A 25,117-nucleotide genomic window follows, 5' to 3' on the forward strand; every position below is an offset into this window, starting at 1 on the left:
AGAATGCCATCTGAAACTTTCAAGGCCGGCTACATTTACACTGGTTACAAATCAAAACTAATTTTTAAAACTGGTATCTTTATTTCAAGCCATAAAACAGTAATACATTATACATTCCACGCGCACGAATCTTTTATTAGTTATACACAACAACTAAAAATGAATTGTACGTAGAAAGTATTAAGAATACAGCTGTATGTGTAAAAACCACTGAAACCTATCTTGTTCGGTTACTGTTCCAACGGCCCACGTTAGGGGGCTTTCCGTGAGCTGGGTAAACGTGGAATACACTCACGGTCCTGTAACTTAATTTTTCCTGGGAAAACCATATATTCTAACTATCAGTGTTGTGTAATCACATCGTAGAAGTAGCTGATATCCACGAAAATAATGCTTTATTTTTAACATGAAATTTCTTTTTAAGTGAATATAAAATAATTTAAGTTGAATTGATAATTATATTATAAACAACTTTTAAGCAGAAATTACACACACAGTTTTCTTTCAATGGGCATTTCGAAGGAGGGGGAGCTAGTTTTAATAAGTGTAAAAAATACAGCGTTTAAACTAACATGTCATAAAATTACGACCTTTATAAGGTTATGTGATTGAAATTGGAAGAATGCCATCTGGAACTTTCAAGGGCATTGTGATAGGCATAACACAGACAGTCCTCTGTGCAGTTTAACAACAAACAATTAACTACAATTCGTTTCTCAAAGATTTATTTTGTTGTTAAAACATATTAAGCTGATTCGCCGGAGCTTTATTAAAACTGGCTTGATTAAAAATTCATTGTTAGTCAAATATCTACATATTTCTCAAGAGGTTAAATACTCTCGCCAATGCAATACATTGAGCAAAGATAAAATTAGGTAATATTATTGCTTAATGTTTTGTCGTTTAGGAAAACGTGTACAATGTGCAATTCTAATCGAAACAGTTTAGTTTTAATTGAAAGAGAAAAAGGGGGAAAAATGAAAATAAGTAATTTCACAAGTCGAAGGTTCGAATAAAAGTGTTAAAGATAATATAGTTTTCTCCAATAAAAGTGAGGGGGCATGTGCCCCTTTTGCTATATAGGTTTGAATTCGAAGTGCCTCCCCCAGTAACACATCGATATGTCTGTGGGCGTTACAACTCTAGAACCTGGTTTAGATACCCGTGATCGGTAGAGCACGGAAATCTCATTGTGTAGCTCTGTGCAAAAATACAAACAAATACGATTCGACGTGTGATACATAAAACATTCTGGAACACCAAGTCAAATTTCACTATAGTTTTTTTAATTTTTATCGTCTTGTACAGGATTCAGAATAATTGAATACAAATATTTTATGTGTTAAATTAGATCTGGAACTAAAGTGAATAAATGAACTTAGCTAAGCCTAGAATTACAGGTTCTAACGTATTATCATCACCTTCACTTTTCTGTACACCCAGTATTTCTTGAGTGGAAAAGAGTAAACACGTTGTCTGTGAATCATTTTAAAAACATCGACTATTTTTAAGTCAAAGACTATGTCTTAGTAAAATGTACCTCGGTATGTGATATATTTAGTCAAGTAAGAGGGGGTCTGTTCTATAATAAAGTCACTCAACCTTCTAAAGTCTCAATTATGTAATGCGTGGGAGTAAAGCAGGGGGCTTGCACTTTCACACATGGTTTATAGCTTGACTTCACCTGGCGTCGTTTAAGGTGGCAAATGTTACGTGAAGTATTGCTACAGATGTCCCAATAAGATGTCTTTTTTTTTTAGTTATTTGAACTCGGTAGCGAACGTATCTTAATGGTTCTTGCTATCAGGCTTCATGTCCTCAACCATGATGAGCTCTGGAGAAAAGTCACAAAAGAGAGGTTTGTCAATTTGAATATTAGTGTTTTACAGTTATTAATAACAGTAAAGAGCTGGACTCGGTCATTTTTCTGCTCAGTGTACTGTATCACCATGTAAAGCATGCCACCACCCCCAAATCCAGGTGTTCTTTTATCATTCTTCCCTTTATCAAATGGTTTTAGGAGTGGAAAATTATTACAGCACTCGAAACCTCAAATTTTGTTATCAGATAGGTGCTTTAGAGTAACTTCAAATTTTTATGAAATAGGTACTTTAGAAAACCTTCGAGTTTTTTATCAAATAGGTGCTTTAAAAAAGCCTCATTTTTATCAAGTAGGTGCTTTAGAAAACCTCAAGTTTTTATCAAAGAGATGCTTTATAAGAGCCACAAGTTTTTGTCAAATAAGTGCTTTAAAGAAGCTTCAATATTTTTATCAAATAGGTGCTTTAGAAAAGCCAAAAGTTTTTTATTAAATAGGTGTTTTACCAAACTGAAATGATTTTGCTTTTTTTTAACGTTTTCAGCAGTGTTCTTTAAGTGATTCAGACACAAATAACAGAAAACTGTATAAAAATCAAAGAATGAAGACAATTTTTTATATACGTATTAAAAAGATTTTGAAACTAAATCTATAATTTAGTGAAATGTAACGAAAAAGGGACTGTGTACGAATTTAAATTTTCAGTAAAGAAAATATCCTAATTTGTCACGTTTGATGACTCTTTGATTTTACTGTTCTTTTTTGAGCTTATATAATTACGATCCCCTTAACAACTCCCCTTTAAGCAAAAATCATGATAAAAAGATAGACAGATGAATGGATGGATAATTTTAAATGTGATATATTAACTGATTCTAGTGTTTCACGACCTCTGAATGATGGCTTGATTTAATTTCTGATGCTTGTGGTAAATGTAATATGAACCACTTAACAATAAAGTATAGAGATTGACAACTAGTATATTCAGTTCAGTGGACTGGAGGACATAATAAATGTATGGCGTGGCGATCATTTCGCTGTAAAGCTAAATAGAAATTGAACTCGCTGCCAGTGCTACATGCTATGGTAATTATGTAACATACCCCCCTAGAGGCTATACTTTTACTAGTTTCTGTATTTATGTCTATGGAGCATTACAACGACTACAATAAGTGTTTATTTTCATATTCTATCAGAAAATCAATTATTTGATAATTGTATGTAATATTTAATCTCTCTCACGCAGTAACTACGCAGTAAAATATTAATAATTTGAATAATAATTCGTGATAAATACTAGTTTTGTACTTACGTCCAATGTTGTATTATTTCCAGCGTCTTCAATAATCCATGTGATCCAGATGTGCATAAACCTAAAATTAAATGTCATATGTTTAGTCTAAAATTCTATTAGTTTGCTATCTGAATTAGACTCCCTGTGTGTGAGAATCTAATTGTTGTGACCTGAGAAAATCCGGTAAAAATGTTTTTGGCTCGTCGATCTACACAAAATCATATGCGTCCTGATAATTAAATAATGGAATGTTTCTCATATTGTAAAACAAATAAAAATGGGTATTGTTTTTGTTCGGTTTAGTCACGAAGTGGGTAGTGGAAGTCAATGTGTCTTAACCTTACGAACAAAACCTTCAAGTTCATTAATCTTCAAAACTTCGTAGTTGTGATGAACTCAAAGTTGTATACTTAAGATAATCGTGTACTCCATACACATATTTGGTGTGAGATAGTAAAGTGATCTTTCTGATACGAATAACGTACAATCATATCTCTTTTCACAGCACGTATCTGTTTGTAAGTAACGAGTAAAATAACCTCTGTACATGTATGTTCATGAACAAAGAGTAAAATAACCTCTGTACATGTATGTTCATGAACAAAGAGTAAAATAACCTCTGTACATGTATGTTCATGAACAAAGAGTAAAATAACCTCTGTACGTGTATGTTAATGAACAAAGAGTAAAATAACCTTCTCTGTGCGTGTATGTTAACGAACAAAGAGTAAAATAACCTTCTCTGTGTGAACAATGACTAATTATGTCTCTTTTACAGCACGTGTCTGTGGATAACCAAACACACAAATCGTAAACAGAGAAACAATGCAAGAGTCTGTTTTCTTTACTGAATATCTAGCGTACAATTAACTTATAGTTACTAGTGTAGTATTTGTATAATGACTTGTCGCTTTAGACGAAGCCTGCCTTAAATGTTCACTGTATTTCACTTTTATTTCCCAAAGTTGTAACCTTATGGTGTAAAGGTCTGCTTTCTACTCAGTGACTCAACTTTCTAAAATCGCAATTACGTAATACGGGGGCCTTGTACTTTCACACGTGTTTTATAGCATGACTCACGTGGAGTTATTCATGACCCATAATACCACTCCATCTAATTCACACGTATTCCATAACGACATATAGCTTCATCTGCTAATTCAAGTAACCCATCGCATGGCTCACTTGGTGCCTTAAGTGGCACGTTACATGGCTTCACTTTGTGTTTTAAGTGGCACATGGCATGACTTTCTTGCTGCTTTAAATGATACATCACGTGGTTTCACTTTGTTCTTTAAGCGACACATAGCTTCATCTGCTGCTTTAAGTAAATAATCGCATGACTCACTTGGTGTTCTAAGTGACACATCAAGTGGCTTCGCTTGGTGTTTTAAGTCACATTTCACATGGCTTCACTTAGTGTTTTAAGTAATATATAGCATGACTCCCCTTGCTACTTTAATTGACACATCACTTTGCTTTACTTGATGTTTTAAGTGACACATAACACGATTTCATCTAGTTCTGTATTTAACCCTAAACATTACCTCATCTGATATCGACTTGACGTCACCTATAGCACGATTCAAAATATGTAATTAAAAATCAGTAGCAAGACTTCATGGTCCTGTTGTCCCGCATACTAGTATTTCACCTGATGCCGATTCTGCCTCATTCCGTTAATATTCCCCTTGTGGTGCCTACATGACCCATCAGATGTTGTACACGTTTCTCAACGTTAATTCCCTAAACGATTGTCTAATAATTTATAGAATTATTGACATTATGAACTTGTTTAATTGAGTTTCCTTTCAACAATTATGTTTTACGGTATCTTTAAGAAATAAAAGCATAAAAATCGCTATATTATGCGTAATTTGGTTTACTCGGAATTGCAGAACAAACCATTAGCGTAATTTATTCTGGCTTGCTTTGTTTTGAATTTCACGCAAAGCTACTCCTGGGTTATCTGCGCTAGCCGTCCCTAATTTAGCAGTGTAAAACTAGAGGGAAGAAAGCTAGTCATCACCACCCACCGCCAATTCTTGGGCTACTCTTTTACCAACGAATAGTGGGATTGACCGTTACATTATAACGCCCTCAAGACTGAAAGGGCAATTTACTCTGTATTCATTTTCGAGTTGAAGAAAATGTAACTAACCAAAGCCTTACACTAATTTAAACATTAAAATTGTGTAAATTATTACTGAAATAGATTAAGCAACCTTGAATATATCTTTTGTTCATTTCTTAATGGGCGCGAACACAATAATCTAATGAATTAGAAGTTATGAAATTGAATGTTGGAACCTTTCTAATGATTAAATCCAGTGAAGTAGAATTAATTATTCCACAATTTTCTAGAATGTTTGGTGGTTTCCTGAAAGTTAAGCCATGTGTAAACCGTAGAATCAAGAAGTAGCACAACGCCACCTGGTAACCTTGAGGGGTGAAGGTAGGTACTTCACCTAAGACAAAACAGTTCGTAACGTTTGGTCAATCAAGGATGACATTGGAGGTTGTTTACACAGACCTGTAGGATACAGTGACCAATTAGATGATTATAAAAATCTTTTATCGGTTGAAACAGAACTGGTACATCCTCTAATGGATAAAGGTTGACGTCACAAGTTAAAATTACGCACAGGTAAAAGTTTGTTCAGCGGGTTCAACTGCGCTTTCCGACTTAATATTGTTCGTAACAGTGTCAAAGCCCTCTAGTTTTGGTATTACACATTACTGTAGTCTACCTAACACTGTGTATGACACCTGGAGAAATGTTCATATATAATACTAATTAGAAGTAACCGACAAGAAATATTTTTCTCTATTGAAAAATATTGTTTAGTGCAGAAAATGTAAAATAATAAAAATTAAATCTACCACAGTTATAAACACTAATTAATTAATTCAAGCAGAACAATCTTTGTTTGGTGTTAAAGCCCAAAGCTACACAAATACTTTATTTTGAATTTCGCGCAAGGCTACACCAGGGTTACCTGCACTAGCCATCCCTAATTTAGCAGTGTAAGACTAGCTAGTCATCACCACCCACCGCCAACTCTTGGGCTACATTTTTATCAACGAATTTGGATTGACCGTCACATTATAGCGCCCCCGCGGCTGAAAGGGCAAGCATATTTGGTGTGACGGGAATTCGAATCCGCGACCGTCGGATTACGAGTCGAGTACCTTAACCACCTGGCCATGCCGGGCCTACACAAATAACAGATTTCCTTTTCTAAAAGCTCCAAAGATAAAAACATCCAAAGAGATGAACTCAGGGGACTCTTCAGGAGTTGTAATTTCTACTCGTCAAGGGGGTTAGTTCTGAAATAGGCAATAAAATACATTCTTAAACAATAATAATAGTAAACAGTGTAAATAACAATAACTTCAATAAACCTACAAACCTTTCTAACTTACAAAAGGTTACTGTACTGACAAGCAAGAAAATGAAACAAACAAGGTTGTTCATGGACTACAGGTAGGTTAACAGAGCATGTGGACGTGTACTTCTTAATCCCATGCGGTCTAAGGGTTTACTGCCTTCTCAACCACTGTTATAGAGATAGTCAGTGGCACATCCGGCTAAGCGCGAACCCTTAATTGGACCCATTCCAAGAATCCTTCTGAGTTTAATTACGAGATCCTTTAATGTAAGACCAGTCCAATTAATGTAAATTGATTAACGGTATATTTCTGATCGCTAACAGAAGTTTGATGACCATAGCAAATACATCGTGAAAACATTCATTGAATCTTCGGAATGGAATCCACAATAGTGGATATTATATTGATAAACCTATCGCAACACCAAAAGCTTGATCAGAGAATGCACTATTGTTAGCACGATACGTGATATTTAAGCAAAAGGGCTGAAAGCTCTGTTTGACAAAAAATTTATTCCATTTTAAGGTGACATAATTTTCAAAACAATCTTACTGTATCCACAGCATCATTCATTCGTATCAAAGTAAAAGGTGCTTCCACATCGTATTAATCTAGAGGGTTTTCGCTACTGCTAAAGATGGTATGAAATCGTAAAATCCGGATATTGGTCAGTTGTACTAATACGAAGAGGACTTGCGCTGGTCACGAAGTATTCCGAGATAAAACTGTAACCAACAGTTAGGTTTTAAATCCGCAAATCGAAAGGGTGAGGTCAGAAAGACTTGCCTACGAGAGTAATATGAACACGGGAAGCAGAGGATAATTTCAAACATAATGGTAAAACAATAAACAGAAACATCTATTCCTTACATAAACAGTCAGATACGATAGGAGTTTTATGTGTACTAATAGTCAGCTTCCAAACACCAAGTAAACTTTTCTGCTTACTAGGTCTGTGGAATGTTTGTTACATCTTCACACGACAAGATCCTGCAAGATTGTGTATCTTTTTCCAAAAAAAAAGAAACAGAAGAACTATTTCTATACAATGATTTTAAGTCAGACAAAAGGGGCTTCTGCAGTATCCCACATTCCTTGGTTACCTATATCAGTGATCGTTCTCGTTATAGGTATTTATACGAACCTGTGCAAATTTTTACACCACCCCCTCCATAATTCAGAAGCCTGGTTAAATCAGTATATCTTATGGAATGGTCACTGTAGTATGTCACCTTAGTTCGAGGCTAGAACTAAAGCAAGATTACAACTATTTACATCCTATTCACAAGAACATTTACTAGTTACGGAAGACTTGTAAAAATATATTTCGAAAAATACATTACAAAAGGATAAAAAACAGTTTTTTTTGGTTTGTTTTTTTTTTGGAATTTCACACAAAGCTACTCGAGGGCTATCTGTGCTAGCCGTCCCTAATTTAGCAGTGTAAGACTAGAGGGAAGGCAGCTAGTCATCACCACTCACCGCCAACTCTTGGGCTACTCTTTTACCAACGAATAGTGGAATTGACCGTCACATTATAACGCCCCCACGGCTGGGAGGGCAAGCATGTTTGGCGCGACTCGGGCGCGAACCCGCGACCCTCAGATTACGAAGCGCACGCCTTAACGCGCTAGGCCATGCCAGGCCCCATAAAAAAAAACAACAACAAAAACAGTGCTTTCAAATGTTCTGTAATTACTTGGTTTGAAGAGTTACTGTACATTAGTGTATTTTAACGTTTTTTTATTCTTTATCTATTGTGCATACTGCTGCTGTGTATTTTGTATAGACTTTTATGTCATTTTTGTGTTTGTTATCTTGGAATAAAATTTCGTTGGAAATGTGATGACCACAATGAATTATACTTTGATAGAAAGAATTGCTTACAATTTATACATACTTTTAATTGTTATTATTAGTTATTATTGTTTTGTATTTCAAAATTATTTATTTCAGTATGTTTCTGTATTTTCTATTGGTGAGGTTAATGTTTCATTAATGCGAATTCTCTGATTTACATTTTGAAACGACAAACCAAATAACCTATAGCTTTCGTTTTCTGAGGTATGGTCAGGCTTGGTGGTTATTGTGCTGGACTTGCAATATGTGGGTAAAAGTTTCCAGTCCCATCTCAGAACATGCTCGCCCTTTCAGCTGTTTGGATGTTATAATGAATCGCTTAATCCCACTATTCGATAAGAGTAACCCAAGAGTTGACAGTGGTTAGTGTTGACTAGCTGCACTCTCTTTCTAGCCTATCGCTTCAAAATTGAGGCTAACACAGAAATTCAACGGAAACCAACGTAATGTCGTTTCTTAAGACCAGTATAATGTCGTTTCTTAAGACCAGTATAATATCGTTTCAACTTTAATTTCATTCATTTTCATCATTCAGTTATAGGTAAATTGATTATCTTTTGCAATTAATTTCATAAACTATATCACTGATTTATCTTCTGGTGCGTCCCCTTCAGACTGAGCTGATTAAAGAATTCGTAAACATTCGGTGTCTTCTCCTTCCTTTCAAACTATAACAAAATTCAGATGGTAAATTCTGCCTTGCGAGTTAGTGCGCATGTGTGATAAACGTTCGAATACGCGGGAATACTGACCGAATGTGGAGGTAACTGTTGGTTCTTAGCGTAATAACTTGAGCTTTAGGCTTTTGAGAATAGGTAACTATTATCCCGGTTCTTTTATTATTACATCAACGTGCACATCTTTTCTTTAATACCACGCGCATTAAATAACGCTTGGGATAAACGGAGTTATTAAAAACATCCGCTATTGACTCGCTTGCAGTACAGCGGTAAGTCCACGGATTTACAACACCACAATCAGGGGTTCGATTCTCCTTATTGGGCTCAGCAGATAACCTGCTGTGGTTAAGCTATAAGAAAAACACACTCGTTTGCTTCCCCTCGTTCTTTTAAACCTGGTATTGAAAAAATCACCAAGAGAAACTTTATATTGCACCTTTTTGAAGCCTAATTTTCACTCTTTTGTATGTTTTTAATGACTGAGTGTACTTACATACTTACTGTTAACAATCTCGTCATATATTGTATTAAAAGTGATCTTGAAAGAATAATTCTTTACTTACTGTTACCAATCTCATGATATATCGTATTAAAAGGGATCTTGAAAGAATAATTATTTACTTACTGTTACCAATCTCGTCATATATCGTATTAAAAGAGATCTTGAAAGAATAATTATTTACTTACTGTTACCAATCTTGTCATATATCGAATTAAAAGTGATCTTGAAAGAATAATTATTTTCATTACTGTTACCAAACTCGTCATATATCGTATTAAAAGTGATCTTGAAAGAATAATTATTTTCATTACTGTTGCCAAACTCGTCATATATCGTATTAAAAGTGACCTCGAAAGAATAATTATTTATTTTCTGTTGCCAATCTCGTCATATATCATATTAAAAGTGATCTTGAAAAAATAATTATTTGCTTACTGTTACCAAACTCGTCATATATCGTTTTAAAAGTGACCTCGAAAGAATAATTATTTATTTTCTGTTGCCAATCTTCTCATATATCATATTAAAAGTGATCTTGAAAAAATAATTATTTACTTACTGTTACCAATCTCGTCATATATCGTATTAAAAGCGATTTTGAAAGAATAATTATTTACATACTGTTACCAAACTCATCATATATCGTATTAAAAGCGATCTTGAAAGAATAATTATTTATTTTCTGTTGCCAATCTCGTCATATATCATATTAAAAGTGATCTTAAAAGAATAATTATTTTCATTACTGTTACCAAACTCGTCATATATCGTATTAAAAGTGACCTCGAAAGAATAATTATTTATTTTCTGTTGCCAATCTCGTCATATATCATATTAAAAGTGATCTTGCAGAATAATTATTTATTTTCTGTTGCCAATCTCGTCATATATCATATTAAAAGTGATCTTGAAAGAATAATTATTTACTTACTGTTACCAAACTCGTCATATATCGTATTAAAAGTGACCTCGAAAGAATAATTATTTATTTTCTGTTGCCAATCTCGTCATATATCATATTAAAAGTGATCTTGCAGAATAATTATTTACTTACTGTTACCAAACTCGTCATATATCGTATTAAAAGTGATCTTGAAAGAATAATTATTTACTTACTGTTACCAATCTTGTCATATATCATATTAAAAGTGATCTTGAAAGAATAATTATTTTCATTACTGTTAACAAACTCGTCATATATCGTATTAAAAGTGATCGTGAAAGAATAATTATTTTCATTACTGTTACCAAACTCCTCATATATCGTATTAAAAGTGACCTTGAAAGAATAATTATTTATTTTCTGTTTCCAATCTCGTCATATATCATATTAAAAGTGATCTTGAAAAAATAATTATTTACTTACTGTTACCAAACTCGTCATATATCGTATTAAAGTGATCTTGAAACAGCAACTATTTACTTACTGTTACCAATCTCGTCATATATTGTATTAAAAGTGATCTTGAAATAATAATTATTTACTTACTGTTACCAAACTCATCATATATCGTATTAAAAGCGATCTTGAAAGAATAATTATTTATTTTCTGTTGCCAATCTCGTCATATATCATATTAAAAGTGATCTTGAAAGAATAATTATTTTCATTACTGTTACCAAACTCGTCATATATCGTATTAAAAGTGATCTTGAAACAACAATTATTTAATTACTGTTACCAATCTCGTCATATATCGTATTAAAAGCGATCTTGAAATAATAATTATTTACTTACTGTTACCAAACTCGTCATATATCGTATTAAAAGCGATCTTGAAATAATAATTATTTACTTACTGTTACCAAACTCATCATATATCGTATTAAAAGTAATCTTGAAAGAATAATTATTTACTTACTGTTACCAATCTCGTCATGTATCATATTAAAAGTGATCTTGAAAGAATAATTATTTTCATTACTGTTACCAAACTCGTCATATATCGTATTAAAAGTGACCTCGAAAGAATAATTATTTATTTTCTGTTACCAATCTTGTCATATATCGAATTAAAAGAAATCTTGAAAGAATAATTATTTACTTACTGTTACCAATCTCGTCATATATCATATTAAAAGTTATCTTGAAAGAATAATTATTTTCATTACTGTTACCAAACTCGTCATATATCGTATTAAAAGTGATCTTGAAAGAATAATTATTTTCATTACTGTTGCCAAACTCGTCATATATCGTATTAAAAGTGACCTCGAAAGAATAATTATTTATTTTCTGTTGCCAGTCTCGTCATATATCATATTAAAAGTGATCTTGAAAAAATAATTATTTGCTTACTGTTACCAAACTCGTCATATATCGTTTTAAAAGTGACCTCGAAAGAATAATTATTTATTTTCTGTTGCCAATCTTCTCATATATCATATTAAAAGTGATCTTGAAAAAATAATTATTTACTTACTGTTACCAATCTCGTCATATATCGTATTAAAAGCGATTTTGAAAGAATAATTATTTATTTTCTGTTACCAAACTCATCATATATCGTATTAAAAGCGATCTTGAAAGAATAATTATTTATTTTCTGTTGCCAATCTCGTCATATATCATTTTAAAAGTGATCTTAAAAGATTAATTATTTTCATTACTGTTACCAAACTCCTCATATATCGTATTAAAAGTGACCTTGAAAGAATAATTATTTATTTTCTGTTTCCAATCTCGTCATATATCATATTAAAAGTGATCTTGAAAAAATAATTATTTACTTACTGTTACCAATCTCGTCATATATTGTATTAAAAGTGATCTTGAAATAATAATTATTTACTTACTGTTACCAAACTCATCATATATCGTATTAAAAGCGATCTTGAAAGAATAATTATTTATTTTCTGTTGCCAATCTCGTCATATATCATATTAAAAGTGATCTTGAAAGAATAATTATTTTCATTACTGTTACCAAACTCGTCATATATCGTATTAAAAGTGATCTTGAAACAACAACTATTTAATTACTGTTACCAATCTCGTCATATATCGTATTAAAAGCGATCTTGAAATAATAATTATTTACTTACTGTTACCAAACTCGTCCTATATCGTATTAAAAGCGATCTTGAAATAATAATTATTTACTTACTGTTACCAAACTCATCATATATCGTATTAAAAGTAATCTTGAAAGAATAATTATTTACTTACTGTTACCAATCTCGTCATATATCATATTAAAAGTGATCTTGAAAGAATAATTATTTTCATTACTGTTACCAAACTCGTCATATATCGTATTAAAAGTGATCTTGAAAAAATAATTATTTGCTTACTGTTACCAAACTCGTCATATATCGTTTTAAAAGTGACCTCGAAAGAATAATTATTTATTTTCTGTTGCCAATCTTCTCATATATCATATTAAAAGTGATCTTGAAAAAATAATTATTTACTTACTGTTACCAATCTCGTCATATATCGTATTAAAAGCGATTTTGAAAGAATAATTATTTACTTACTGTTACCAAACTCATCATATATCGTATTAAAAGCGATCTTGAAAGAATAATTATTTATTTTCTGTTGCCAATCTCGTCATATATCATATTAAAAGTGATCTTAAAAGAATAATTATTTTCATTACTGTTACCAAACTCGTCATATATCGTATTAAAAGTGACCTCGAAAGAATAATTATTTATTTTCTGTTGCCAATCTCGTCATATATCATATTAAAAGTGATCTTGCAGAATAATTATTTATTTTCTGTTGCCAATCTCGTCATATATCATATTAAAAGTGATCTTGCAGAATAATTATTTACTTACTGTTACCAAACTCGTCATATATCGTATTAAAAGTGACCTCGAAAGAATAATTATTTATTTTCTGTTGCCAATCTCGTCATATATCATATTAAAAGTGATCTTGCAGAATAATTATTTACTTACTGTCACCAAACTCGTCATATATCGTATTAAAAGTGATCTTGAAAGAATAATTATTTACTTACTGTTACCAATCTTGTCATATATCATATTAAAAGTGATCTTGAAAGAATAATTATTTTCATTACTGTTAACAAACTCGTCATATATCGTATTAAAAGTGATCGTGAAAGAATAATTATTTTCATTACTGTTACCAAACTCCTCATATATCGTATTAAAAGTGACCTTGAAAGAATAATTATTTATTTTCTGTTTCCAATCTCGTCATATATCATATTAAAGTGATCTTGAAAAATAATTATTTACTTACTGTTACCAAACTCGTCCTATATCGTATTAAAAGCGATCTTGAAATAATAATTATTTACTTACTGTTACCAAACTCATCATATATCGTATTAAAAGTAATCTTGAAAGAATAATTATTTACTTACTGTTACCAATCTCGTCATATATCATATTAAAAGTGATCTTGAAAGAATAATTATTTTCATTACTGTTACCAAACTCGTCATATATCGTATTAAAAGTGATCTTGAAAAAATAATTATTTGCTTACTGTTACCAAACTCGTCATATATCGTTTTAAAAGTGACCTTGAAAGAATAATTATTTATTTTCTGTTTCCAATCTCGTCATATATCATATTAAAAGTGATCTTGAAAAAATAATTATTTACTTACTGTTACCAAACTCGTCATATATCGTATTAAAAGTGATCTTGAAACAGCAACTATTTACTTACTGTTACCAATCTCGTCATATATTGTATTAAAAGTGATCTTGAAATAATAATTATTTACTTACTGTTACCAAACTCATCATATATCGTATTAAAAGCGATCTTGAAAGAATAATTATTTATTTTCTGTTGCCAATCTCGTCATATATCATATTAAAAGTGATCTTGAAAGAATAATTATTTTCATTACTGTTACCAAACTCGTCATATATCGTATTAAAAGTGATCTTGAAACAACAACTATTTAATTACTGTTACCAATCTCGTCATATATCGTATTAAAAGCGATCTTGAAATAATAATTATTTACTTACTGTTACCAAACTCGTCATATATCGTATTAAAAGCGATCTTGAAATAATAATTATTTACTTACTGTTACCAAACTCATCATATATCGTATTAAAAGTAATCTTGAAAGAATAATTATTTACTTACTGTTACCAATCTCGTCATGTATCATATTAAAAGTGATCTTGAAAGAATAATTATTTTCATTACTGTTACCAAACTCGTCATATATCGTATTAAAAGTGACCTCGAAAGAATAATTATTTATTTTCTGTTACCAATCTTGTCATATATCGAATTAAAAGAAATCTTGAAAGAATAATTATTTACTTACTGTTACCAATCTCGTCATATATCATATTAAAAGTTATCTTGAAAGAATAATTATTTTCATTACTGTTACCAAACTCGTCATATATCGTATTAAAAGTGATCTTGAAAGAATAATTATTTTCATTACTGTTGCCAAACTCGTCATATATCGTATTAAAAGTGACCTCGAAAGAATAATTATTTATTTTCTGTTGCCAGTCTCGTCATATATCATATTAAAAGTGATCTTGAAAAAATAATTATTTGCTTACTGTTACCAAACTCGTCATATATCGTTTTAAAAGTGACCTCGAAAGAATAATTATTTATTTTCTGTTGCCAATCTTCTCATATATCATATTAAAAGTGATCTTGAAAAAATAATTATTTACTTACTGTTACCAATCTCGTCATATATCGTATTAAAAGCGATTTTGAAAGAATAATTATTTATTTTCTGTTACCAAACTCATCATATATCGTATTAAAAGCGATCTTGAAAGAATAATTATTTATTTTCTGTTGCCAATCTCGTCATATATCATTTTAAAAGTGATCTTAAAAGATTAATTATTTTCATTACTGTTACCAAACTCCTCATATATCGTATTAAAAGTGACCTTGAAAGAATAATTATTTATTTTCTGTTTCCAATCTCGTCATATATCATATTAAAAGTGATCTTGAAAAAATAATTATTTACTTACTGTTACCAATCTCGTCATATATTGTATTAAAAGTGATCTTGAAATAATAATTATTTACTTACTGTTACCAAACTCATCATATATCGTATTAAAAGCGATCTTGAAAGAATAATTATTTATTTTCTGTTGCCAATCTCGTCATATATCATATTAAAAGTGATCTTGAAAGAATAATTATTTTCATTACTGTTACCAAACTCGTCATATATCGTATTAAAAGTGATCTTGAAACAACAACTATTTAATTACTGTTACCAATCTCGTCATATATCGTATTAAAAGCGATCTTGAAATAATAATTATTTACTTACTGTTACCAAACTCGTCCTATATCGTATTAAAAGCGATCTTGAAATAATAATTATTTACTTACTGTTACCAAACTCATCATATATCGTATTAAAAGTAATCTTGAAAGAATAATTATTTACTTACTGTTACCAATCTCGTCATATATCATATTAAAAGTGATCTTGAAAGAATAATTATTTTCATTACTGTTACCAAACTCGTCATATATCGTATTAAAAGTGATCTTGAAAAAATAATTATTTGCTTACTGTTACCAAACTCGTCATATATCGTTTTAAAAGTGAGCTCGAAAGAATAATTATTTATTTTCTGTTGCCAATCTTCTCATATATCATATTAAAAGTGATCTTGAAAAATAATTATTTACTTACTGTTACCAATCTCGTCATATATCGTATTAAAAGCGATTTTGAAAGAATAATTATTTACTTACTGTTACCAAACTCATCATATATCGTATTAAAAGCGATCTTGAAAGAATAATTATTTATTTTCTGTTGCCAATCTCGTCATATATCATATTAAAAGTGATCTTAAAAGAATAATTATTTTCATTACTGTTACCAAACTCGTCATATATCGTATTAAAAGTGACCTCGAAAGAATAATTATTTATTTTCTGTTGCCAATCTCGTCATATATCATATTAAAAGTGATCTTGCAGAATAATTATTTATTTTCTGTTGCCAATCTCGTCATATATCATATTAAAAGTGATCTTGCAGAATAATTATTTACTTACTGTTACCAAACTCGTCATATATCGTATTAAAAGTGACCTCGAAAGAATAATTATTTATTTTCTGTTGCCAATCTCGTCATATATCATATTAAAAGTGATCTTGCAGAATAATTATTTACTTACTGTCACCAAACTCGTCATATATCGTATTAAAAGTGATCTTGAAAGAATAATTATTTACTTACTGTTACCAATCTTGTCATATATCATATTAAAAGTGATCTTGAAAGAATAATTATTTTCATTACTGTTAACAAACTCGTCATATATCGTATTAAAAGTGATCGTGAAAGAATAATTATTTTCATTACTGTTACCAAACTCCTCATATATCGTATTAAAAGTGACCTTGAAAGAATAATTATTTATTTTCTGTTTCCAATCTCGTCATATATCATATTAAAAGTGATCTTGAAAAAATAATTATTTACTTACTGTTACCAAACTCGTCCTATATCGTATTAAAAGCGATCTTGAAATAATAATTATTTACTTACTGTTACCAAACTCATCATATATCGTATTAAAAGTAATCTTGAAAGAATAATTATTTACTTACTGTTACCAATCTCGTCATATATCATATTAAAAGTGATCTTGAAAGAATAATTATTTTCATTACTGTTACCAAACTCGTCATATATCGTATTAAAAGTGATCTTGAAAAAATAATTATTTGCTTACTGTTACCAAACTCGTCATATATCGTTTTAAAAGTGACCTCGAAAGAATAATTATTTATTTTCTGTTGCCAATCTTCTCATATATCATATTAAAAGTGATCTTGAAAAAATAATTATTTACTTACTGTTACCAATCTCGTCATATATCGTATTAAAAGCGATTTTGAAAGAATAATTATTTACTTACTGTTACCAAACTCATCATATATCGTATTAAAAGCGATCTTGAAAGAATAATTATTTATTTTCTGTTGCCAATCTCGTCATATATCATATTAAAAGTGATCTTAAAAGAATAATTATTTTCATTACTGTTACCAAACTCGTCATATATCGTATTAAAAGTGACCTCGAAAGAATAATTATTTATTTTCTGTTGCCAATCTCGTCATATATCATATTAAAAGTGATCTTGCAGAATAATTATTTATTTTCTGTTGCCAATCTCGTCATATATCATATTAAAAGTGATCTTGCAGAATAATTATTTACTTACTGTTACCAAACTCGTCATATATCGTATTAAAAGTGACCTCGAAAGAATAATTATTTATTTTCTGTTGCCAATCTCGTCATATATCATATTAAAAGTGATCTTGCAGAATAATTATTTACTTACTGTCACCAAACTCGTCATATATCGTATTAAAAGTGATCTTGAAAGAATAATTATTTACTTACTGTTACCAATCTTGTCATATATCATATTAAAAGTGATCTTGAAAGAATAATTATTTTCATTACTGTTAACAAACTCGTCATATATCGTATTAAAAGTGATCGTGAAAGAATAATTATTTTCATTACTGTTACCAAACTCCTCATATATCGTATTAAAAGTGACCTTGAAAGAATAATTATTTATTTTCTGTTTCCAATCTCGTCATATATCATATTAAAAGTGATCTTGAAAAAATAATTATTTACTTACTGTTACCAAACTCGTCATATATCGTATTAAAAGTGATCTTGAAACAGCAACTATTTACTTACTGTTACCAATCTCGTCATATATTGTATTAAAAGTGATCTTGAAATAATAATTATTTACTTACTGTTACCAAACTCATCATATATCGTATTAAAAGCGATCTTGAAAGAATAATTATTTATTTTCTGTTGCCAATCTTGTCATATATCATATTAAAAGTGATCTTGAAAGAATAATTATTTTCATTACTGTTACCAAACTCGTCATATATCGTATTAAAAGTGATCTTGAAACAACAACTATTTAATTACTGTTACCAATCTCGTCATATATCGTATTAAAAGCGATCTTGAAATAATAATTATTTACTTACTGTTACCAAACTCATCATATATCGTATTAAAAGTAATCTTGAAAGAATAATTATTTACTTACTGTTACCAATCTCGTCATATATCATATTAAAAGTGATCTTAAAAGAATAATTATTTTCATTACTGTTAACAAACTCGTCATATATCGTATTAAAAGTGATCGTGAAAGAATAATTATTTTCATTACTGTTACCAAACTCGTCATATATCGTATAAAAAGTGACCTTGAAAGAATAATTATTTATTTTCTGTTTCCAATCTCGTCATATATCATATTAAAAGTGATCTTGAAAAAATAATTATTTACTTACTGTTACCAATCTCGTCATATATTGTATTAAAAGTGATCTTGAAATAATAATTATTTACTTACTGTTACCAAACTCATCATATATCGTATTAAAAGCGATCTTGAAAGAATAATTATTTATTTTCTGTTGCCAATCTCGTCATATATCATATTAAAAGTGATCTTGAAAGAATAATTATTTTCATTACTGTTACCAATCTCGTCATATATTGTATTAAAAGTGATCTTGAAATAATAATTATTTACTTACTGTTTCCAAACTCGTCATATATCGTATTAAAAGTGATCTTGAAAGAATAATTATTTACTTACTGTTACCAATCTTGTCATATATCGAATTAAAAGTAATCTTGAAAGAATAATTATTTACTTACTGTTACCAATCTCGTCATATATCATATTAAAAGTGATCTTGAAAGAATAATTATTTTCATTACTGTTAACAAACTCGTCATATATCGTATTAAAAGTGATCGTGAAAGAATAATTATTTTCATTACTGTTACCAAACTCGTCATATATCATATTAAAAGTGATCTTGAAAAAATAATTATTTACTTACTGTTACCAAACTCGTCATATATCGTATTAAAAGTGATCTTGAAACAGCAACTATTTACTTACTGTTACCAATCTCGTCATATATTGTATTAAAAGTGATCTTGAAATAATAATTATTTACTTACTGTTACCAAACTCATCATATATCGTATTAAAAGCGATCTTGAAAGAATAATTATTTATTTTCTGTTGCCAATCTCGTCATATATCATATTAAAAGTGATCTTGAAAGAATAATTATTTTCATTACTGTTACCAAACTCGTCATATATCGTATTAAAAGTGATCTTGAAACAACAACTATTTAATTACTGTTACCAATCTCGTCATATATCGTATTAAAAGTGATCTTGAAAGAATAAGTATTTAACAAAAAGGTAACTATTTGAAGAAACATATTGTTTTTTAACAAAAACGTTTTAAGATTTTAATATCGGAAGTAGCTAACCAATATTGTACAAATAAATGTATGTTAAACCGTATAAATGCCTTGTTTTATAATTGTAAAGACAAATAGAAAAACTTTAGTTGACTAAATCTGTAGAAATAAGCCTGCACCGTAATGTTTGAGTGACCTGCTTGTAGTTTTAAGATAAGTTCGTTTTACGTTGTACAAATATAACGTATTTGGGTTGGTAACAGTATCAACTTAGCTATTATTAACTTGTAGAAACTTAACGTGCTGATATATCTGAAGGTTGTTATTGAACAAAGACGGCTAGTCTATTTAGCCCTAAACTTCTCCGCCCATACCACGAGATGCTAGTATGTATGGATTTCCGATACGAATAATGCCAAGTTGCTTCTTCGGTACATGTAGGTGCGTGTAGAAAGGCAGGAGAGGCCATCGCTTCGTTGTACAGTTGGCGCACTCTAGAAACACATACATGTCGTTTGTATCTAAACAGTCGTGTACGTAGTAGCTTCGAATACTTGGCCTCATGCCTTTAATAAAAGCACAAACTGTCGCTGCTTTTAATAGGGCTTACCGAGAACTGGTGAGAAATATAGACAGGTAGCCTTTTAAAGCTCACCACTGCACAATTTATCTAGAGTTCTTCTTTACTTGTCGTCGACAAGGTAACAACGATATTATTGAAATTTGAAACATGCTAAATGAATCAACCACACAAGTAACAAGTTATGAATAACAAGAAACGGCTACTAATACGGGTGTGCTAGTTACACTCAATTATCTCAGAAACTCGACAACACAGCGACGAGAAACTGTTACGCCTAACTACTCATTTTACTGTTTGGTTTGTGTGTTTTTTCTGTCGCTAAATTAGTAAAATACAGTAGTTAAAGGGATCCCATGTTTGCATCATGGGCCCCATAAGGTCTAATTGCGCCACCGTGTGCAGTACGACGCAAAAGTACACGTTTGATGTACAAAAGGGGGCGCTTTATCGCATGTTTCAACACAAGTTTATCAATTCTTTATATCAGCAATGACTGATAATATGGTGCTAAAGTTTAACAGTAAAACTGAATTTTATTTGCGTTCATTCAGTGTAACAACAATGAAGCGAAATACAAAAACACGTAACGATGAAGCAAACCATGAATACCAGAAGTAACGAACTAATTCATCCAAACAAGTAACAATGAAATTAACTGTCAAAACACGCAACAATTAAGAAAACAATCAAATGCATTAAAATAATGTAAAACATTATAATGAAACAAGTAACAATAAAGTAAGCCATCAAAAAGTAGCAATGAAGTAAATCATCAAAACATGTAACAATGATGCAAACAATCAATATAAGAAACAACAAAGTCACACACTAGAATACGCAATAATAGCATAAATCATCGAACCACGTAATAATGAAGTAAACGAATAAAACACGAAATAATTAAATAAACGATAAAAACAAGTAGCAATGAAGTAAACCATCAAAACGCGTAACAATGATACAACACATCAAAATATGCAATAATGAAGGAAAACATCAAACACATAATAATAATGAAAAACACCAAAACGCGTAAATAATGAAACAAGTAACAGTAAAGAAAACCATCAAAACACGCAGTAATTAAGAAAACCATCAAAACAAGTACCAATAAACTAAACCATCAAAACACATAATAATGAAGTAAGCCATCAAACACATAATAATAATGTAAAACACCGAAATGAAATAATGAAACAAGTAAAACGAACAAAACCTTCAAAACACGCAGTAAATAAGTGAACCATCAAAACAAGTAACCATGAAGAAAACCGTCAAAACATGCAGTAATGAGTTAACATTCAACACAAGTAACAATGAAGGAAACCACAAAATCACGCTGTAATGAAGAAAACCATCAAAACGCTTAATAATGAAACTAACCATGAAACACATAATAATAATGTAAAACAAAGAAACACGTAATAATGAAACAAGTAACAGTGAAGAAAGCCGTCAAAACACGTAGTAATAAAGTGAACCATTAAAACAAGTAAGAATGAAGAAAACCATCAAAATAAGTAACCATGAAGAAAGCCGTCAAAACACGCAGTAATGAAGTAAACATTCAAAACAAGTAACAATGAAGTAAATCTTTAAAACACGCACTAATGAAGTAAACATTCAAAACAAGTAACAACAAAGTAAACCATCAAAACACGCAGTAATGAAGAAAACCATCAAAACGCATAGTACTGAAATAAACCATCAAACACATAATAATAATGTAAAACAAAGAAACACGTAATAATGAAACAAGTAACAGTGAAGAAAGCCGTCAAAACACGTAGTAATGAAGTAAACATTAAAACAAGTAACAACGAAGTAAACCATCAAAACACGTAATAATGAAGAAAGCCATCAAAACACGCATGGTTGAGTAAAACATCAAAATACGAAATAATGAAGGAAAAACACCAAACATATAATAATAATGTAAAACACCAAAACACGTAATAATGAAACAAGTAACAATAAAAAAAAACAATGAAAACACGCGGTAATGAAGAAAACCATCAAAACACGTAACAATGAAGTAAACCATCAAAATACGCAGTAACGAATAAAACCATCAAAACCTGTTATAATGAAGTAAACCATCAAAACACGTAATAATGAAATAAACCATCAAACACACAAAAATAATGTAAAACACCGAAACACGTAATAATGAAACAAGTAACAATGAAGAAAACTGTCAAAACACGTAGTAGTGAAGTGAACCATCAAAACAAGTAAGAATGAAAAAAAAACATCAAAATAAGTAACCATGAAGAAAACCGTCAAAACACGCAGCAATGAAGTAAACATTCAAAACAAGTAACAACGAAGTAAATCTTTAAAACACGCACTAATGAAGTAAACAATCACAACACGTAATAATGAAGTAAACCATCAAGACAAGTAACAATGAAGTAAACCTTCAAACACATAATAATAATGTAAAACACCGAAACACGTAATAATGAAACAAGTAACAATAAAGAAAACCGTCAAAACACGCAGTTATGAAGTGAATCATCAAAACAAGTAGAATGAAGAAAACCATCAAAATAAGTAACCATGAAGAAAACCGTCAAAACACGCAGTAATGAAGTAAACATTCAAAACAAGTAACAATGAAGTAAATCTTTAAAACACGCTCTAATGAAGTAAACAATCACAACACGTAATAATGAAGTAAACCATCAAGACAAGTAACAATGAAGTAAATCTTCAAACACATAATAATAATGTAAAACACCGAAACACGTAATAATGAAACAAGTAACAATAAAGAAAACCGTCAAAACACGCAGTTATGAAGTGAACCATCAAAACAAGTAAGAATGAAGAAAACCATCAAAATAAGTAACCATGAAGAAAACCGTCAAAACACGCAGTAATGAAGTAAACATTCAAAACAAGTAACAATGAAGTAAATCTTTAAAACACGCACTAATGAAGTAAACAATCACAACACGTAATAATGAAGTAAACCATCAAGACAAGCAATAATGAAGAAAGCCGTCAAAACACGCAGTAATGAAGAAAATCATCAAAACAAGTAACAACGAAGTAAACCATCAAAACACTTAATAATGAAGAAAACCATCAAAACACGCAGTAGTTGAGTAAAATACGAAATAATGAAGGAAAAACACCAAACATATAATAATAATAATGTAAAACACCAAAACACTTAATAGTGACACAAGTAAAAATGAAGAAAACAGTGAAAACACACAGTAATGTAGAAAATAATCAAAACACGTAATAATGAAGTAAACCATCAAACACATAATAACAATGGAAAACACCGAAACACGTAATAATGAAACAAGTAACAATGAAGTAAACCATCAAAACAAGTAACAATGAAGAAAACCATCAAAACACGCAGTAATGAAGTGAACCATCAAAACTCGTTATTATGAAAGAAACCATCCAATCGCGTAATAATGAAATAAAACCATCAAACACCCAATAATAATAATGTAAAACACCGAAACACGTAATAATAAAACACGTAACAATGAGAAAAACCGTAAAAATATGCAGTAATTAAGAAAACCATCAAAACAAGTACGAATAAATTAAATCATTAAAACACGCAGAAATGAAGAAAATCATCAAAACACGTAATAATGAAGTAAACCATCAAAATAAATAACCATGAAGAAAACCGTCAAAGCACTCAGTAATGAAGTAAACATTCAAAACAAGTAACAATGAAGAAAATCATCAAAACACGCAGTAATGAAGTAAACCATCAAGACAACTAGCAATGAAGAAAACCGTCAAAACAAGCATTAATGACGAAAACCGTAAAAACACGCATTAATTTTTAAACCATCAAAACAAGTACCAATAAAATAAATCATTAAAACTCATAATAATGAAGAAAACCGTCAAAACACGTAACAATGAAGTAAACCAACAAGACGCATAATAATGAAATAAACCTTTAAACACATAATAATGAAATAAACCTTTAAACACATAATAATGAAATAAACCTTTAAACACATAATAATAATGTAAAACACCGAAATACGTAGTAATGAAATAAGTAACAAAGAAGAAAACCGTCAAAACACACAATAATGAAGTGAAGAATCAAACAAGTAGCAATGAAGTAAACCGTCAAACTACGAAGTAATGAAGTAACCCTCAAAATATGGAACATGAAAGTAAACCATCAAAGCATGTACTAATAAAGTAAATCGTCAAAACACTTAAAGACGAAGTAAACCATCAAAACAAGTACCAATGAAGTAAATCGTCAAAACACTTAAAGACGAAGTAAACCATCAAAACAAGTACCAATGAAGTAAATCGTCAAAACACTTAAAGATGAAGTAAACCACCAAATCAAGTAACAATGAAATAAAAGATCAAAACAAGTAGCAATGAAGTAAACCATTACAGCATGTAACAATGAAGTAAACTAACAAATAATAATAATAATGTAAAATACCGAAACAAGCAATAATGAACAAAACTATTAAAACAAATAGCTGTGAAGTAAACCATCAAATCAAGTAACCACGAAGAAAACTGTCAAAGCACTCAGTAATGAAGTAAACATTCAAAACACGTAATGATGAAGTAAAACATCAAAACAAGTAACGATGAAGAAAACCATCAAAATACGTAACAATGAACTAAAGCATCAAAATAAACAATAATGAAGAAAAATATCAAACACATACTAATAATGTAAAACACCGAAACAGGTAGTAAATAAA

At 30.2% G+C, this 25,117-nt stretch overlaps 1 long non-coding RNA gene across 3 annotated transcripts in view; it reads left to right on the plus strand.

Annotated features, from left to right (window-relative positions):
• Nucleotides 1–662: 662 nt before the first annotated feature.
• LOC143252367 (uncharacterized) overlaps nt 663–25,117 on the plus strand; it is a 90,431-nt gene continuing 65,976 nt past the window's right edge. For all 3 annotated transcript variants that reach the window (XR_013028959.1, XR_013028957.1, XR_013028960.1), the window contains exon 1: nt 663–1,858. This is a non-coding gene — a long non-coding RNA (uncharacterized LOC143252367). The remainder of the gene's footprint in view (nt 1,859–25,117) is intronic.

The sequence above is a fragment of the Tachypleus tridentatus genome, chromosome 6 (genome assembly GCF_004210375.1).
Source record: "Tachypleus tridentatus isolate NWPU-2018 chromosome 6, ASM421037v1, whole genome shotgun sequence".
In the NCBI taxonomy this organism is placed as follows: domain Eukaryota; kingdom Metazoa; phylum Arthropoda; class Merostomata; order Xiphosura; family Limulidae; genus Tachypleus; species Tachypleus tridentatus.